The sequence below is a fragment of the Equus asinus genome, unplaced genomic scaffold, assembly GCF_041296235.1.
Source record: "Equus asinus isolate D_3611 breed Donkey unplaced genomic scaffold, EquAss-T2T_v2 contig_197, whole genome shotgun sequence".
Lineage (NCBI taxonomy): Eukaryota > Metazoa > Chordata > Mammalia > Perissodactyla > Equidae > Equus > Equus asinus.
Window position 1 is genome coordinate 1,165,991 of NW_027224846.1, and position 10,622 is coordinate 1,176,612.

Sequence of the window (10,622 nt, forward strand, 5' to 3'; positions counted from 1 at the left end):
CCAAGACAAAAGAGGCTTTTTTACTCAGTGTCAGAGACTCTGGGCTGTAGCTCCAGTTCTTCATGGAAATCGGGGAAAGACCAATTGTATCACAAGTGTCATTCTAGTCCAAATTACCATAGCCGCCTGAATCGTGTCTCGACATCTAATCTTGCCTTTCCTCGAGCCTTGCTGTTCAAGGCAGCCGGGATGGACATTTAAAGATTCATCTGTTTATGTCACTCTTCTCAGAACCCTTCAGTGGCTGCCCTCTGCCCTGGAGTAAGGCGTAAACCCCTTAACACAGTTTATAAAACCCTGCAATCTGGCTCTGCCAGTCCTGAATTACCTGCTGCTATCTTCCTGTTGTTCTCTGTCCTCGGGCCACGTGGGTTTTTTAGTATCTCCCACATCCCAAATTCTTTGCTGTCCCTTAATCTACACATTTCCTCTGTTTAGAACATCTCCCTCTAGTCATCCTTCAGATTTCAATTCAAATGTCTCTTCTTCAGTGAAGCCTTCCCTGACCTCCTTCCCCTTAATTCAAATTAATTCTCTCACAGAACCCTTTTGTTTCTGTATGTTAGCACCTACAAACGTAGGTTCTTTACCTGCCACACAAGAGGGGCCAAATACAAACTGGAACTCCAGGCTTATGGCAAGGAGAGGGTGTTTATTTCAGATGACATCAGCCAGGAGACAAGAGTGAGCCCTCATATTTGTCTCGTTTCCTCTCTCCTCCCCAAAAGAGGGGAGGAGAGGGGTTTTAAAGTTTTGTGAGGAATGTGGCTGCTTGTAGACAGTGGGGGGAGTCAGTGGCCCGGCTGGTCAGAGCTTTCCCACCTGCCTGTGTACCACCTTGGGATGCTGCTTGCAGGAAGAAGGAGGAGATAATAAGGAACCCAGGTGGGCGACCTTGGCTGTTTGTCTTCACAGCGGATAGGGAATTCTGGGAGCCAGGGAGTAAGCAAGGAAAGAGTGATTTGGTTTTAACCCCATGCATGCTGGGTTTAATGTAGGGCAACTGATATCAGGGCTGGCATCACATAGACTTGCCACAGTTTGTAACTATACATTAATTTGTGCTGCTATTTAATGGACATCTTCCCCACTTGACTGTAAGTTCCATGAGATCAAAGACCATGCATGTTTTGTGCAGCACTGTGCCAAGTGCTAAGCAAAGAGCCCGACAAAGTTGAGTGTTGGGAAGCTGCCATTCCACACTTACTATTCTCAACCTCAGCTAGGTCCTGGCATCATTTAGCAGTCCTTTATTTGTCCATGGTTATCTCATTTTCTCTGTGGTTGTCCTTTTTTCTGACTCCAGAGCCTTTCCAGATACTGCTCTCCTCAGCTCTCTACCTCATCACCAAACCCCTCTTTCTTAGTCAATGAATTCACCACCATCTATTTCACAGAAAAATGAGAGATTTTCAGATGGGAATATATCCAACTTCTGTGAAGGTTAATTTTATTTGTTTACTTGACTGGGCTAAGGGATGTCCAGATAGTTGGTAAAACATTTCTGGGTGTGTCCGTGACAGTGTTTCTGGAAGACATTAGCATTTGAATCGGTAGAGTGGTAAAGATTGCCCTTGCCAATGCTGGTGTGCATCATCCAATCAATTGAGGGCCTGAATAGACTAAAAGGGTGGAGGAAGGGTATATTTACTCTTTCTGCTGGAGCTAAGACATCTGTCTTCTGCCCACGGACATTGGCACTCTTATCTCGGGGCATCTGACTTGGACCAGGACTCACACCATTGACTCCCCTTGTTCTCATGCCTTCAGGCTTGGACTAGAACTATGCCACTGGCTTCCCTGGGCCTCCAGCTTGGAGGTGGCAGGTCATGGGACTTCTCAGCTCCACAATTGCATGAGCCAATCCCTCATAGTAAATCTGTTTTTATCTATCTATGATTATCCTATTGGTTCTATTTCTCTGGAGAATCCTGACTAATACAACTTCCCTGTACTCAATTCTGAAGGCATAGTATGGAAGGAAGCACAGATTACTTCAAGGTTGTCCCTCCATAGGTGTATGTTAACTATGCACCCATGGTAGTTACATTATTGTTCAAAATCGTTGCTGCCCCTACTTGCAGGAGGATCATACTTGCCTGCCCAGTAGAACTCAGGCTTGCACCTGTGACTTGCAATAATCTCCTCTTTGAGAAAGATGTGCATTTTTGTCCTGTTTAAGAGTCAGCTTCTCATCTACCATTTCTTTTCCCTCTGCCGTGAGACTTAGAATATCTCATATAAGACTATTCCATCAGCCTGTATTCTGGAGTGAAGATATGGATATGTAGAATGAGTGAGAAAGACACCTTGGTTAGAGATAACTCTCTGAGATTTTTCAGGTTGTTCAATTCTATAGCATAACTTAGCCCATCCTGATGGAGTCAGCATCAAGATGCTTTCGGAGCACTTATAGGGTAATATTTTTCTTTTTCTTTTTTTTTAATTTAATTTTATTTATTTATTTATTTTTGAGGAAGATTAGCCCCAAGCTAACATCTGCCACTAATCCTCCTCTTTTTTGCTAAGGAAGACTGGCCCTGAGTTAACATCTTGCCCATCTTCCTCTACTTTATATGTGGTACACCCACCACAGCATGGCTTGCCAAGCAGTGCCATGTCAGCACCTGGCACCCAAACTGGCAAACCCTGGGCCACCAAAGAGGGTAATACTTTTCAAATGCATGTATGTTTATTTTATTTTGTTTTGTTTTAAATAATTCATTTTTCCCAACAACAGTAGCAACATCTTCCCCAACAAAAACACAGCAGCCAACTTTACGTCCTATAAGTTAAAGTTAAAACTGTAAAATATAAATACCAGCTGAAGTGCAAAATTCTAACAAGTATGATTAAATTAACAAGACATCTTTCTGTTGTGTGCTGTGCAGATACCCACAATACTACTACTGTCCATACAAGACTCACAAAGCTAGTCAAGAGACTACGATTATGGCACTTCTCAGCTTGAATCTAAACACCACAGGCAAGGAACACACAATTTACCAGCTACTCAGAAATGATTCAGGAGTGATTGTATTATCGTGAAAAGAAGACTATACTGTGAATCCTTCTGTTTTCACTGATTTTAATAGGTGCAATATTTTTATATTTTCGTATCTGAAATCCAGAAGTACCTTATAATTGCTGTTGAACAGGTGCTAGTGGTGAGTAGTCATGCTCGTGCCAATACACAGGCACATAGGATAGGTTTCAACAGCTTGGAAGAAAATCCTGGAACCATCGTAAACCAATTTGTACTGGCCCTATTGTATCAATAACGACATGTCAAGGTCATCTTGCAGGGGCAATGACCAAGAACTGCAAAACATGCAGCTGGAATGTGCTCAGAAGATGGAAACCTTGCCCTCAGATGACCTCAAGCCACAGGGAACCAAAAGTTCCCTGACTATGGAACTCAGTGTGAGAAGAAAGTGGTGAGGGGAACCTAATAAGAAGCGAAGGGTCCCTTGATTTGTAGCACACTGGACTTATAAGAGTGTTACACTCCCACCCTCCAATCAGATTCCAACAAGCTAGTGTTATGCATAATTACTCCTACTCCCAACTCCTTAAAAGTCTGTCCCAGCTTCAGCTCAGGGAGACAGATTTGAGCCTTGCCTCCTATCTCCTTGCTGGTTGACGTTGCAATAAAGCTCTTTCTTCTCTCAAAAGCCAGTGCCATTGTATTAGCTTCTATGCATATCAGGCAACAAGCTCTTGCTCAGTAACAATCTGAGACACAATAGTGGAGCATACTTAAGAATTGCTGTGGTACTAATACTCTTGGCAGCAAGGAAAACAATACTGGGTGGAAAAACATAGGCACAGACAATACTGAATGGAAAAATGATTCAGAAGAATAGGATTCTGGGGGCTGGCCTGGTGGTTAAGTTCACACACTCTTCTTCAGCTGCCCAGGGTTCACGGGTTCAGATCCCGGGCGTAGACCTACACACCACTCATCACGCCATGCTGTGGCAGCATCCCATACACAAAATGGAAGAAGATTGGCACAGATATTAGCTCAGGGGCAATCTTCCTCAAGCAAAAGGAGGAAGATTGACAGCAGATGTTAGCTCAGGGTCAATCTTCCTCACCACAAAAAGAATAGGATTCTGAACACGAAAAGTTTAGCAATGCCTTAACCATTTTATTTTCCTTTTTACATGAGTACGAGAGTCATATCTCATTTTAAAATGTATGATTAAAAGTAGGTCTAAATAAGTCTAAAAGGGATCTATTAATAATGTGAAATAAAAGGTCAAAACAATAAGAAAGTATTATGTCATAATTCAGTTGGCAGTGTTTTTTCTTTATTGGTGACACAGAAAACAATGGTGCATCTTGTCACTCCACAGTGCCTTAGAATCTGCAGAATGCTTCATGTTGTTTATTCTTATTTGGGGAACTGTAAAATTAAAAATTCTAAAATAAGTCCTCTCTAATACCTCTTCTTGTTCTGTAGTTCTGTGCTTTTCTGTGTTGAAGCCTGGATCTCAGAGCTGATGAAGGACAGTGTCCAGGGACTCAGGTCCACTTTTTAAGGGCCATGATTCCACTTTGCTGCCCAAGGTAAGGAAATAATTTTGAACCTTCAGATCCAAGCTGACTAAACTAAGACCATACTATGCATACAGAATAAATAAGGTAAGTACCTGAAAAACAGACTTAGAGGCAACAAGAGCCTAGAGCACAGGAAAGAATGTTCTGGAGCATCTTAGTGATTCTCTCATTTTCCTCTCCAGCTAGGGTTATGGGACTACGTTTTTCTCTCTTTCCCCAGGAGTTTCATTCATAGGGCAAACACCATGCTGCTCTGGGAAGGAGTTTGTTTGCCTCAATCCTTGAAATGTCCAGAATTCGTTCCAATTAACCCAGTGAGGGGTCTTAAGGGATCCTGAAGTCCTAAGCCAGGGAACCTGATGAAATTACAGGAGTGCGAGTGGGAACTCTTCTGAGCTCAGATTGCTCCAGGTATAGAGCTCCTTTAAGATTTCCAGAGGAACCAGCAAGTAAGCAGGACTATTTTCAAAGCTATTTATATAGATAGTCAGAAAGCATAAAGTAGGTATCTTAGGGGAAGACCAGGTGAATTGGATCTTTTAATGTTTCAGGAACAGATGGGCCCTATGACTTCTAGCCCCAAACCATTTCCAATTCAGTCCCACTGTCTGGACTCCCAAGACCTTTCTATGCCTCCTATTGTGACCAGAAACCAGGCAAGGAAAGGGTTACTGAGAATTTGATCCGTAATTAACATGGTCTGTCAAATGTTTTCCAGACAAGGAGAAAAATAAATGAGCAGTTTTTCAGAGGTTGATGTCCCCCTTTTTGCAGACATTGCCATCCTACAATGAAACTTACACAATTGCTGCAAGACTCCTACAAATTACTCCAGCTCTAAGTGACCAAAAGTTACCATGGACCCATTATGTAATGACATGTTCCTTGAATTCAGTATGTAATGGCATGTTCCATTGAACTTGCTATGTCGTGGTACCCTGACTTTGTTATGTAAATGGTGCCTTGAACTCATTATGTAATGATCTGTACCTGTGCCCTGATCGAGCCCAGTTGTTACACAGTTGTAACATATCCTGTGCACTCTGATGTACAAAGTCTCCACCAGCACTAAGCTCGGAGAGACACTGTTTGGGGAGCTATCCCCAGTGTTCTCCATTGCTTGAGCAAGCTATAAACCTTTTTCTCCACCCACTTCATCCTTGGTAGTGTTTTTAGCTCCACACTCGCCAAGAGGCGAACCCAGTGAGTTTGGTTACACTATGAGCTGCAGAGGATCCATCAATGTAAAAGCGATGCCTTCAGATGTGTTCCCCTATTCTCCAAGGAGCTCATCCAGGAGGATACACGCTATGTAAGGATGTAAGGGGCAGAGGACACTTCACTGATAACCTCCCCCTCATCTCCACAAAGAGGTTCTGTAAAAATCATTAGCAGTTCTGCCCTATCTGATTCTCTGCATCAGCTTCTCTCCAAATGGAAAAGTGACCCTGTGCTCTTTTATTTCCTCTCCCTGAATGTTTTGCATCTATTAAACCAAAGCAAGGAAGCACAAACTCAAAGATGGAAGGTCCAAAGTCGGAAAGGGCAGGTGAGCTGATCAATGGGAGCGTCTTCACATCCAGCACAGAAATTCTTCTTTCCTAACAAATTCCACTGTTCAACTTGTTTCAAACTCCAGAATGAGTAACTGCATACGTTAAAAAGTGCATTTATATCCAGAGGGGAGTGTTTGTATATATGTTTTAGTTAATAAATAAAAAAGTATCCTGACCTCTGAGAGTCACTCAATAAATCACGTCTATTATTTACATTTATCATCATTATCCTTAACTTTTCCACATATCCTTTATTAGGGAAGAGTTTGTTCTGCTACACTATTGCTGCTATGAGTCTTTCTTTCACGACAAAACAGACTCCTGAGTCTTTTTTATTCATATTTTCTCAATTACTATTAAAAAGTTAATTTTAAATTTCTCAGTATTTGAGGTTTTATTTTTTGTGTATATAAATTGACTCAGTATTAATTATAAATTTTATTGTCTTATAATCACAAAATTGACCTATAAATTTTCCTTCTTTCCATTTATTTGCATTTTTATCAGGCCAAGTAAATTATAATTTTAAAATAAGTTTTCAAGGTAAACTTGACTGTTAATATTTAAGGTGTAGCATCACTTATGTTTTTAAAATAAATTTTAGTGTTCACATATTCTAGATTCATACTTATTTTTGGTCATTTTGCTCATGAAAATGAATAAAATCTTATTATATTTCTATTGAATCATTTTAAAATACGAGTCCACCATGTCGAGACTCATGAAAGAAAGCCAAACAAATATTCAGGGGAAAAATAATATCATTTAAATATTTTCATTATTAGAAAAGAAAGTGAAAAGATAAACTGTTTGAATATTTCAGATTTCAGGAAAACAAAACAAAAATGTTAAAGAATCTAGGAGAAAGAAAACAATGCAAATATAATCAATTCAAAAGTAAACTTAAGAGCAAATAAAAATATTCAAAATAAATTAGATAAATTTTGGAAACTTTTAAAAAGCAAATAGTAAGTGAAAGTATATATGAGAAATCATGAAATATGTGGAAAAATTAAAATATCACTGACAACACCAAATTCAGTGATAATCAATAAATTAGAAGTTAAAAATGAAATGGTAAAAATGACGTAATGAGAAATAGACAATCAAGGTTTGAGCTGGACTTCCGTCCTGGAGAGGTCTGGTCTATGTCTCGTTCACCCTGTTTACGCTCCAGCCCCTCAGTGGTCCGAGTGAAAAGCCTGCGCTGTTCACCAGGTCTCATCCTCCACGGTGAGCCCTGGACTCTGATTTTTGTCCCTCCAGCCCTGAGAAGTTGCTGAAAGCTCTTTTCAGTGTCTCAGCCTCTTAGCTACCACTTTAGGTTTTGTAATTAGCAATCCTCTTAAAGAGAAATGTGGCCCCAAATGTTGAGCTCAACCTCCTTTGGCTCCTCTAGATCTTGTCTCTGCAAATTTTCATTGCCTGGGTAGCTCTCTGATGGCTTCTACCATCTGTTTTATTTTATTTAGCTTGTACTCCATGGGAGGGTTGGTCCAAACCTCTGGTCAACCATAAATAGAACTCAATTTAATCATCTTTGAAGATAAACAGATCTTTCAGGGTCCACTCTTTATATAAAATGCTTGCTTTGGTGTGTTCTCTTTGACTCATCTTGTTTATCTGAGCACTATTTATATAGTGAGGGAATTCTTCTCTTAAAGTGAGTGGAGGTCATGGCATTTGTTTGCCTTCACTGTAGAGTCTTTTAGCTTCCTGAGCAGGTTGGGAATGATGCATGGCCTTGAGTAGTTGTAGGTGAAGGATTCTTTCTCCCCCACCTGTCAACCTCTAATTTTGTTGAAGCTCCAAACCCATGCATCAGCTTCGCTGAGTGAAGGACATATACTGTGCTCTGAAGGCTGAGTTTGAGCCTGTGCTGCTTCTCCTCCGTGAGGTGATTTTTGTCAGCAGTTCCCCCATTCACTCTTTTTGTTTAGTGTGTTCAAACTTTCTTCCAGTTGATTGTTTCTTTCCTCCAGCTGGGTCCCAACCAAGGCAATGATTTCTGTGACATTATTTACCACACCTCTTCTGCCTTCTTAGCGAAGTGCTAGTAATCTTTCAGAGAGAATGGTTAAGTGCTTTGTTGCTAAGCCAGATTCCAGGATTCAAATCCCAATTCCAAAGCCCACTGGCATGTGCCATTGAAAGAGTGATTTAACCTGAGTTACAGTTTTGTTATGTGCAAAATAGGCATAATAATTGTACCTACCTCATGGGTTATTGTGAAGACTAAATGAGAGAAGAAGAACTTAATAAATATTGGCTATTAGTAGTTGTTACTATCTTGAGGGAGTAAGTGCTTCCCTTTTTTCCTCCGGGTGTACAAACCCCTTAACGTCTTTTTCAGCATATTGGGGAATGTCAGCCACTGCTTTAGAATTTCCTCCTGAGAAGGATACATTATCCTGTGCATTTTTGCTAGCAAAAAAAATCCTGTATAACCTAAATCTTATCGTGAAGAAACAATCAGATAAACCCCAATTGAGGATCATTCTAAAAAACGGTGAGGCTATATTCTTCAAAAACATCAATGTAGTAAAAAACAATGGCAGGCTGAAAATATACCAGGTTAAAGGAAACTAAAGAGACATGAAAACTAAATGCAATGCATAATCCTGGATTGGATGCTGAATTAGGGAAAAAATCTGTATAAGACATTATTCAGCCAATTTTTAAAATCTAAGTATGTTGTATATATTAGATATTGTTGTTGTATTAATGTTACATTTCCAAGATTTGATCATTGTGCTGTGATTATATAAGAGAATGCCTCTGTTCTTTAGCATAATACATGCTAAAATTTATCATGATACATGCTAAAACATCTAGGGCTTAAGTGTCATGAGGTCTGCAACTTACTCTCAAATGATTCACAGCAATGACAATAATACAAATAATATGTATATATGTTTGCATATAAATATATGTATATGTGTGTATATGTGTATGAATTTATATACCTACAAAGCAAATACAACAAAATGTTAAAAACTAGTAAGTCTAGATGGGAAGAATATGTGAATTCACTTACTATTACAATTTTTCTCTAGGCTTGAATTACAACTTTATTTTATTTATTTATTTTTTTGGTGAGGAAGATTGGCCCAGAGCTAACATCTGTTGCCAATCTTCCTTTTTTTGCTTGAGGAAGAGTGTTCCTGAGCTAACATCTGTGCCAATCTTCCTTTATTTTGTATATGGGACATTGCCACAGTATGACCTGATGGGCGATGCCAATGTCTGCGCCCGGGATCTGAACCAGCAAACCCCAGGCCGCTGAAGCAAAGCAATGTGAACTTAATCGCTAAGCCACCAGGCCAGCCCCTGAATTACAATTTTAAAAGTTAAAAAGTTAGAAATTCTGGCTCCAGTATATCCCTATAATTATAGAGTAAAATAAAGCTTCTACACTCAGGCTCATCCAGAATTTCTGTTGATTTATATGAATGGATCATCTTTCTTATTTCTTTGCATGCTTCACAACATTTTGCTGAAAATGAATTTTTTTAATAGTAGAATGTGGTAACCCTGAAAATCTGATTCATCCCCCGTTCAGGGTTTTTCTGTTGCTTGCTGTAGGCTGCAGCTGATTGTTTAGTGTCTTTTCTAAACTATTTTTGTAAAGTCTGTATTCTTTGTCCTGGGTGGTCTCTGAAGTCTCTGTTCCTTTAGCTTGCATTCAGCTAGTGTTTTGACAGAGATTTCTTGAACATCAGGAGGCAAAAAGAGAGAGAGGGAAACTCTAATTCTTTGCAGGTTAGCTCTATGCCTGGGTCTTCATTCAATACTCCGTTCATTTACAATTCTGCCTCCACTTCCTTCACTTCGCTTCACTTGCACTGAGCCTGGAGATCAGCCAAAGACAAAATTCTAGGGCCTTCTCAGGACTTTTGTGAGCATGTATCTAAAGTAGCACCTAGAGCAGCTAAACAGAGACAGAAAGTAGAAGCATGGTTGCCAGGGGCTAGGGCAGAGGGGAATGGGGAGTTCGTTTCAGTTTTGCAAAATGCAAAGAGTTGTGTGGATGGATGGTAGTGGTGGTTGCACGACAGTATGAATCTACTTAATGCCACTGAACCGTACACCTAAAAATGGTCCCAGTGGAAAATTTTATGTTGCGTGTATTTCATCACAACTAAAATATTATTGATGTTGATTACTGAGGTTTTAGACACCCCCTTAAATTTTGCTCCCAAGGCTCATCCTAGTGGGTTGGCATCCTCACTCAGTCCCATCTCAACTGGAAGAACAGGGGACTCTGGGCCAGAACCCTGAATCCCACCCCTAGTTTCATTTCTTGTCTGTCAGTTGCTGGACAGTTCCAGAGGATCCAGGAGCCCCTTACGTAGCTAAAGAGGATCAAGGACCCATGTCTCAGTCCCAGAAACCAAAGATTTCTGCATCTCGGTTCTGCAGAGGCAAGAACTGAGGGTCAGGTGGCCCGTGGCCCTGATATAGGAAGCAGCAGTGTGTCCCAAATTGTGCCCCACTGGG

General features: G+C 40.4%; 1 long non-coding RNA gene across 1 annotated transcript in view; it reads left to right on the forward strand.

Annotated features, from left to right (window-relative positions):
• Nucleotides 1–6,200, forward strand: part of LOC123276664 (uncharacterized) — a 28,128-nt gene extending 21,928 nt beyond the window's left edge. Inside the window, exons 2-3 of the long non-coding RNA XR_006513157.2 lie at nucleotides 4,469–4,575; nucleotides 6,067–6,200. This is a non-coding gene — a long non-coding RNA (uncharacterized lncRNA). The remainder of the gene's footprint in view (nucleotides 1–4,468; nucleotides 4,576–6,066) is intronic.
• Nucleotides 6,201–10,622: the final 4,422 nt, after the last annotated feature.